This window comes from Heterocephalus glaber, unplaced genomic scaffold (genome assembly GCF_053883595.1).
Source record: "Heterocephalus glaber isolate CG9 unplaced genomic scaffold, H.glaber_assembly_v1.0 deba00001594, whole genome shotgun sequence".
NCBI classification, from domain to species: Eukaryota; Metazoa; Chordata; class Mammalia; order Rodentia; family Bathyergidae; genus Heterocephalus; species Heterocephalus glaber.
This window is the reverse complement of record NW_028258369.1, coordinates 1,641,089-1,650,404: the sequence shown is the minus strand read 5'-3', so window position 1 is coordinate 1,650,404 and position 9,316 is coordinate 1,641,089. Positions and strand designations below refer to the sequence as shown.

The window sequence follows — 9,316 nt, the reverse complement described above, 5'->3', positions numbered from 1 at the left end:
ACATTCTTTGTTTAGATGCAATATTTGGGGATCTTGCATTTTGGAGGGGTAGCAGCAGTAAAAAAAACACTTAGTGAAAAGCCCCAGTTCAAATGAAACGAGCTACTCTTTATTCATTAAAAGAAATATGTTTTCAACTCAGTGCAGCATTCTGCTGCATTTCACAGCCGCAATGGGACCAGGGACATCCCACTTGTCAAGTTCCTAAACTTTAAGGTGATAATCATTGTTAATTGTTCACTGCTTGTGGATATTGGAGATTATTAAGTGCCCTGGACTACTTTTCTATCTGTTGGATTATCACTTGGAGTGAAAAAAAAAGAAAATAAAAGAAATGAAAAAGCTGAAAAGGATGACGAAATAGAGACAAGTAGGGCGATATTGCCTTAAATGAGACCATAGTCCTTTCTTTTTCAAGTTTAATTGCCCGATAATATAATTATTTACCCAATACCCTGAATAGCTGAAGCTGCGACCCACGTGCAAAGAAGTCGAAGGTCTGGAAGCAGAGAGGATCCTTTTATTGCAATGCAGCCAGCTTGGGAAATGCAGGCAATTACACACTTCCTTTAACCTTAAATTGAAGATGTGCCCTATCTGTGATTTTACCCTTTTGGTTAAAAAGTTAGAGACTAGAACACTAAGGATGCTTAAGCATATTCTACCCTGGAAATGGGATTAAAAAATTGCTTTTGATGACGTGGTTCAGTGCACTGTACTGCAATGCTAAAGTCCCATATTCAGTACCTCTGATGAGAGAATGGACATTTACATATGTTATAAATCTCACCTGGTAGATTGATCCCAAGGGGAGGGGAGCAGATATGTGAAAATGTAGGAAGATGGATGGAAGTCGTGCATAATCGGTGATTATGTAACTTCATTACATCAGTGAGCTTCAGTCAACGATAGTGAGATGAAATGATTGTATAGAGAGAGGCTCTATCACTCTGTTAACTTTTGAAGGTTTGTAACACCTTACACAGGAGGACAGCAGACAGAGATTAGCTCCAAGGGTCCTGTAAACCTTGATCTCTTCAGCGAATTTAGCATGAGTTTTCTCATAGTGAGTTTCTGAGGGATAGCAGATCATGTAAGCTTTAGGGCTGGACAGAAGCAATTTTAGCCACACCCGTGGAGAGTCAAAATGTGTCCGCAGTGTTTCACAAATGCCCCATTGAGTAATTGGGGCTGATGATTCCAGCCAAGGTCATAGTTCTTTTTCTTAGGATTGAAATATGTGACCCCAACTAAGTGGAAACTTAAATCCATTGAAATGAAGCCTGTGAAGGGAATGACTATTTAGTGTCCTCTCTTGCGTTTTTTTTTTCTGGTAAAGCTTGTTGCAGATTTCAGTCTGGTGGTTCCCTCATAAAAAAATGATGATTGTTTGCCCTGTATGTCAGAAATGAGTGCTTTGTACCTTTATCTTTGCCATGACAATCTCTTTCTGGGTCATTTTAACCCTCTGGGAAAAGAAAAGTAAAAACCTTTAAAGGTAACAATATCTTGTTCAATTAAAAAAATGGCATCAAATTCATTATTAATATAAATACCAGAAATAAAGAGTAGTATATTTTCAAATTTTATTTACTGAATACCTTACAAGGCATATTGCAGTCCCAGAGACTTTTGCCATGAGATGAGACAAATGTACTGTGCTCATTGTACAGAGGAGGGAATACTGCAGAAGGAAATGTCATTTGTTTCTTCATGTTTTATTTGTTCTGTGTTTTTTAAAAAACAAAATGCACATCAGTTTCTTTTGGTCTTGTATTCTTGTAGGGTCTGTTTATCCCTCAATAGATCATATATTCACCAAAAAAATGAAACTGCTGACATTTTAACCCTGTTCAATTGAATCTTATCATCTAGTTGTGCTATTTCCTCTTTCCCATTCCATTTGTTTTACAAAGAAGGATAAATGATTTTTCTGTCAGGGAGATGAGATGATTCTTCCTGTTTTTTCCCTTATTTCTCATAGTCCATTTCTTTACAATCCTACGGAGTTGGGTGCAGGATCTAGATGCCCACTAAGTAACTTTGAAAAGATTTGTTCATCTCAAATCAGAATGGTGGAATTGTGGAATGAAATTTTGAGATCTGATATTTGAGGTGACTTTCGTATTTCTGTAGGACATGCCCAAACATTGATATACTGTGCCAGTGGATTTGGAGGTTTGGTGTTCATATTGTGTAGGAAATTGAATGTAAAGTTAACTCCTGATTCCTTCCTTCAGGGGTCAGGGTAACACTATGACTTCTTCCAGGCTGTTAGTCTTCAACTATATGCAGAAATACAGTCTGCAATGATTTTTCCTGTGTTTTTTATTTGAATATTTTATAAATGACTTCCTCTATTGTTTTCTGACTTAAGCCACACATATGTTACCAAACAAGACATACTCTGAAGGTTTTTAGAGCTCACTAGCTCACTAGGGGATAGAAACCGTACCAGGAAAGAAAAGAAAAGCAGTCTGTGCAAAAAGAAACTGACCATGATTTATATATATGTTATATATATAATATATATATATTATATATATATATCCTTTTAATTGAAGGCTGCATGTACTCACATTAAGATAGTTTCAATCATTTTATCTTTTTTATGGCTTCTTATAACCTGTTACTTTCTTTAGGAAGGGGATTATGTAACCAAGCAAGACAGGTTATGGCATTTTTCTTAAGTATCCTACAAATGAATAATAAAAAGCTTTGCTTAATAGGTAAACATTCAACATGAAGACAGTAAATAACATGAGATATAATAGTCTTCTATTTTATTGCTATTTTGTCGGCCCAAGTAATGCAGTTAGATTAGAAAATATTTGAGGAAAAGAAAGTAATAGCATTATTAATATGGAAGCTACTAATTTTGTTTCCTGACCAGTTGCTTCAGCAAAGTCAGGAGATTCAGCAGATAAGTAATCACAGTATACCTACAACCGGAAAAATTTTAAATGGAATTTTTATTATCTTTGTAATGTATATGAACAAATCTATGTTGTTTTAAATTAGTAATAGAGAAAACATTTTTAGAAACAACTGAACTTTAAAGATTAATTGAAGAATTATATTTAAAAATCTTTTAGTCTGTTAAAAACTGAAGTATTCACAATATACTTTGTCTTACAACAGATACGATCTTTGGTGTTTGATAAATCTCGTGTTTTTATAAAGCAGACTGTTTTAGAATTTGTGGCAACCAAAGAAGCATTGATGAGGAAGGTTTCAAAGAAGCAAGTTTTCTGGTGATGCTAAAGTTATAAAGCATAATTATAATGGCACCATTTGGGCAGCTATAGATAAGGTCGTGTCAGCATTTTTATTATTAAATTCCAATTCTATTTAGATTAGTCATATCAGGAATCTCAAAGCTGAAGGAGTCCAGCTTTCTGAGATATCAAGGCATTGTAGAATTCTGGGCTGAGTCAGAGGGCCTGAGTTGTACTTAGGCTCTGTCAGTTGCTACTCTTGTGACCTCTGACACTGCACTTGAGGTCTATGTTCCAGAGAATCATTAAAAAAAAAAAAAAAGACTTACACATTCCTTTAAAGAAAGGGAATGATGTTGTCTAAGTTCTTACCACCATGCTGTACCTTAGAAGTATATGAAATTATTATTATTAAGGATTCCCTCAAGTCTTATGAATTTAGCAGAGCTTTTCACATGCACTAACTGTAAATCTTTATAGACATCTAGTAACAACTACAGTTAGCTGGTAGGTATTGCCGTGCTGACTTTCACTTCTCAGTTTTTTCTCGCAGGAGTACTCATGGGAATATAGTTGTCTCAAGTAATTAAAAAATAGTTGCTTTTGAATAACATTTAAAGAGCAGTAACTAAGACTTTTGTATGTGAGAGGGTTTTAAGAAGATTGCCTTTTTAAATGGCCCCGAGTACTGAGGAGACTCTGTTTTTGGTACCAAGAATACACAAATGTACACAAATAAACATGATGCTACCACTTGAATTGAGTCAGTAGACCACAAAGCTACTCCCAGCTGTCATTTCATTAGCAAATATATAATGGGCCTGAATGCTAAGTAGAGTGTAATAGAGGAAGTGAAAACATAAAGATACCAGTTCTATTTAGAATTTTCTAGTTGCAATAATTACTAATGTTCTTTAGGGGGAGGCAATCCCCCATGTGTTACTACTAAAGCTGCATTTCTTTAAGGTTCAAGTATCATAACATAAACATATTTACATAGATGAGAAAAGGATAGTGATATGACATTCCGTATATGTTTTTAAGTGTCTGCATAGATAAGCTGAATGTAAGATTTTTATATTTTGAATAAAGGAGAGTTGGAAATTAAAAATTAGCCCTGTAAAAAACAAATAAATGTACATGGACTTAAAATAAAGAACTTTTATGTTATAAAGCAATCACCTCTTCCTAACTTCCCAGTGTTTTGCTTTTTATGTTAAAGATCCTCAATATTTCCTTGTTTTACATGAATTTGATCATGCATATTTATCAGGCTCTGTTGATGCCTATGAATGGCAAACATTTCTTGATTTCCAATATTTATAAATGTATATTCTTTATGTCTTATAGAAACACTTTAGATTTGTTCTAGCAGATTTAGAAAAGAATATAATGGGAATGTAGACAGGCTTGTTTATTTGACAAATTCAGCTAATCACCTTACAAATATGCTTTTAATTTTCACCCAGAGAATGCCACCCTGGAGGATCTTACACTGCACATGGCATTCCATTACAGGCCAACAACATGGCTCAGTGGACATATCCTTGCTGCTTACCCTGAACATTGGCTTACAATAAAAAATTCTTAATTGGTATGCTTTTTTGGTCCTCTTGTGTTGAAGTAATATTTAGGTGCCAAAATTCTCAGAATCCTAAGGATTTTAGCTACAGAGAAAGGATGCCCAAGTGGGCTGGTGTTGCTTTCCTATCACACAATCTGAAATTGCTAAGCAGTGAACTGTGGATAAAGCAAAAGGAGAAAGCAAATCAAGTCAATACTTTATTTCTGAAAATTTACTTTTCCTGTTTTCATTTAAAAGTTTTTTTATGAAAGCTCTGCAAAGCATGTATATATGTATATATATATATATATATATATAGCTATATATATACATATATACATATACATCTCTATTTATATAAAGAAATGGTACCAAGTTTGCTATTTTGCTCCCATAGGACCTACAGACCTAAGAACATAAATTAAGCATAAAATTAGACTGTACTTTGTAATATTAAGTCAAGATATTGTATGTGGAGTTTGGCTTCACTGAAAAAATGAAATGGACTCTGGATTGTGATCACATAATGATGTATCTTACACTTCATGTGAATTATAATAAATCAGTGTTTGAATACTCAAAATTATTCATAGTGGTTTACTTTCCCATTTCTTGACTGAAGTGAGTTGATATATTCTTTCCCTATCAATGTTTTCATGATTTAATATAGTGATCAACATTTTCTGCTATTTAAATTTAAATAAAAATAAGTTATTTAAAAAGCTGCAAAGGCACTTAATCATATTTCTACTTATGGTAACATTTAATTATGAAACTGAATAACAACAATTATTAAAATGTGAATTCTTCTAAAATGAAATTGTATATAATTACAGTAGGGTGCAAATGTATTCTTTGAAAAGCATTATTTATTCTATCTACAAAGTTTAGTGTGTATGTGTATAGGTTCTAGACTCCTTGGGGGTAACTACTACAACCACACTAAATAAAAGGTGTCAGAATACTTAACATCGCACATGAACATGAATCAGGTTTATCTTACATAGAAAACAGAAAGTAAGTTTGTATTGTAATGGTTTGTGAATCAAATGAGTGGGATTTGGGGGTGGATAAATTTGGAGTATAAATTTATTAGGAACAGACATTTAAAGTTCCAACACAGGTAAGCTCCCATCCAGATTTTAGGATTCAAAGGTAGCCATTTCATATAAAAATAATAGCTTATTAATAAAGAATATTGTTTTTATTGCAGCCAACGTAAAACTGAGTCATTATAAATATAACCAGAATAATTGAGGTAGCTTCATAAAAATCTAATGGAATTATTTATAGGATAGGAATAAAGGATACCACATTGTCTCATTTTAGACAACAGGGAAACCGTGAACCACGCAAATGAAATTTCTAAGAAATTAAGTCTGTTGGCTCTCCTAAGATTCATGAATCTGGTTTCCTGATATGATACAAATCCTCACCTGGGTTATTTACTTACTTAATAATTTGTTTGTTAAGGTCTGAGGATTGAACTCAGGGCTGCATATATGCTAAGCAAGCACTCTACCACCGAACTACATCCTCAGCGTCCAGTTGGGTATTTTAAGTGCATAACAGTATGTCCTGGCATCCCATAGACTTTTTTTTTCACAGTGTAGTATAAGAAAAATAATTGTCCTTGCTGGGGCTAATGTTAGCACATCTCATCACTTGGCCTCCAGTTCACTTTATTGACTTGTGATCTCTTATATGATTGCCTCATTCATAACATGTGGATTTATATTTTTCTTTATGCATGTTGTGTCATTCTTGATCTTATTCCATCTCTGGAGACATAATACAAGGGACAATTAGTAAGATAGGTCACTGGTGGAGCTCCATGTTTTTTCCACACCATCCTTTTACTCCTAGCTTTGTACCACCCCTACCTCTACTCCTGCCCCATGCAAGGAATTGCTCTTTGAACTCCTCCTCTCTTCTGAATTTCCTAAATATTCCACTGTAGAAATCCCTGGCATTTATGATGGTTATCATTGCTTAATGTTGCATGCTGCTTTCCTGTTTCCAAGGGATTGCGCTAACATCTTTTAGTCTCATTTGGTCCCACTGTGAAGAGATAGAATTCTTCATCAACAGGATCACTCTGTTTACACAGACAACAGTAAGCCAATTTTGGAAAAAATAAAGACAATATTTTATCAGATTTGCAAAACTACAATCACAAAGCTACTAAGTAAAGGAGATTCAGTTGGCATGTGGATGTATGTATACATGTGTATTTGTGTGTGTATATGTGTGTGTGTAACCTCACATTTTTGTGACTGTACTAATGTGTATACACATATCTGCACACATTTTGTCAAATTGTGCACACAAATTTGTCAAATATGAATCACTGCTAATATACTAAACGGGAAAGTTTGGTGTAACAGGCTTTACCCCTTTGTATTGAAACAGAAATATTTGCAAAACAAGATGCCATTAGCTTTTTTTTTCTGCCACAGAAAAACAGCTTCAGTGGACTACATTTTAGATGACAAGGTTGTGAAGGACATACTTTCATTCAGCTTGGAGCTTGCAGTGCACTCCAGACTTCCTGGGTAAGCAGCTGCTCACATACCTGTATGGAGAAATAACACTGGCCATGAATACTGTGATGCTTACGGCCTCTCTGCCAACTTTATTTCAGAACAGACACAGCCAGGGGACATAAACACAGCAGTAAAAATGGGAAACGGAGAGGCTTCGAATGGTATCGGGTATTTTGTGTAAACAAAGCTTCATGTGGCCAAGAGAGAAAATTTGAATGTAACAAATGAATCTGTTGGCTTTCAGTGTTTGGTTTTTGAATACCCCTGTTAAAGCCCCTAATTGTTCTCACCATGACAGAACTACTGAATGGTACTCAAGAGGCACCCAGCTCCACAGTGTGCAGAATAAATGCATTCAAGGAGTCTCTAGGGGTTTTGGACTGCTGCTTTTCCTTGTCAGGATTCTCCTACAGGGCCCGTAATAACAGAGTCACAGAGTAAGCTGCTCATGTCAGTGGGAGAGCACTTCTCAAATGAGTGAACGGTTTACTTTAGCTCCAGGGGGCAAGTGCCTGTCTTGTTTTCGGGGCCCAGCATTGTGCAAAGCATGTAGTAGGTCACTGGTAAATCGTTACCCAAACAAATGCTAAGCATTTACAGATAGCAGATCAGTCTTACATCTATGTTCTCCAAAATACATTCTCCATTTTAAGTTGAGACAAAAGGTTCTGATTTAGGAAATTAATAAAGGACAATTGAGTAATAAAGGAAAGAGGATTGATATTAAGCGGTTACAGCCTATAAATGGACGAGGGGAAATGGCTGACCTTCCTTTCTCCCTCTCTCCCTCTTACCCCCTTTCTTCTTACCTTCATTCCTTCATTTCTGTCCTTTCACCTCCACCATAGTTATTAAATGCCTCCACTGTGCAGAAGGCAATGGTTACAGAGATGAGTGATGTCACATATTTGGGCGCTAAAAGAGTTTCGCCAGGGTATGGATAATAAAATCACAGATAACTACAATTCAAGATAGTTTACCATGTATACATATATGAGAAGTGTCAAGTACAGTACAGGCTCGGGATGGGGTCAGAACAAATGCACATGGAGGGAATGGGAGAAGTTTGCTAAAGCAGGCAGGTTTTATTTTGGATTTTGAATCTAGCATTTGTGTGGAAAAGATACAACATTCTAAGTAAAGTGCAGAACAAAAACAAACATATTGTAAACAGGACCAAATAAAGCATGGTTAGGGAATTAGCCAATATTCTACTTTTCCCAGAGGATGGGATATGTGTTGTGGGACATAGGAAGATAAGGCTAGAGTTCCAAGACTCCAGGTCTGGCAGGCAGGAACCAATGGAATGAAACTACACCAGCACACCAAAGACATTTTACAACCTAGTCAGATTTAAGCTTTAGGAAGAAGGGGAACACATTGAGAATCTGTATTTCCTGAGTACCTTTGATTCCTAATTTTGTGAAGTTCCTAAGGACTCCCAAGTATCACCTGTACTGTAATTTTCTTCATGTTGAAACCTAATCTTCAAGCAGTCATCATTGGCTACCTTATTTCCTTTTTTCTTTCCTTCTTTCTAAGACATTACTAACAGTAATAGATAAATGCAGAGGCAAGAGTAAAAAATTAGCTTAAGGAAAAAAAGCAGGTGGCAATATGTTGTAATGGGACCCAACCATTCAAACTATCTTTGCTTATTGGTGTTAGTAAGTTGTCCCACACCCTAGCAAAATATCATGGTTTATGTGTAATTCTTTGGTGGGTACACTCGAGAATTTTTAAACTATTTCTTTCTTTTTTTTTTTTTTGGTACCGGGGATCGAACTTGGGTCCTTGTGCTTGCGCAGCAGGCGGCGAAACCACTGAGCTAAATCCCCGGCCCTTTAAACTATTTCTTTACGGTGATCACAATAGCAAAGTGATCGTAAAGTGGCAATCTATTTGGAAAGAAGGGGAAATTGAAGAAAGTAACAGGGGGGAAAAAAAGAAAAAGGAAAGTATTTGTATAATATAATGGCAAGAGGAAA

General features: G+C 35.5%; 1 protein-coding gene across 17 annotated transcripts in view; it reads left to right on the top strand.

Annotated features, from left to right (window-relative positions):
• Window positions 1-9,316, top strand: part of Il1rapl1 (interleukin 1 receptor accessory protein like 1) — a 1,215,099-nt gene that overhangs the window by 1,691 nt on the left and 1,204,092 nt on the right. For 7 of the 17 annotated variants that reach the window (XM_087193604.1, XM_087193599.1, XM_087193601.1 and 4 more), the window contains exon 2: window positions 7,242-7,337. The exons of the other annotated variants lie outside the window; for them this stretch is intronic. The gene's annotated coding sequence lies outside the window, so the exon portion shown is untranslated. The remainder of the gene's footprint in view (window positions 1-7,241; window positions 7,338-9,316) is intronic. 17 annotated transcript variants of the gene reach the window in all.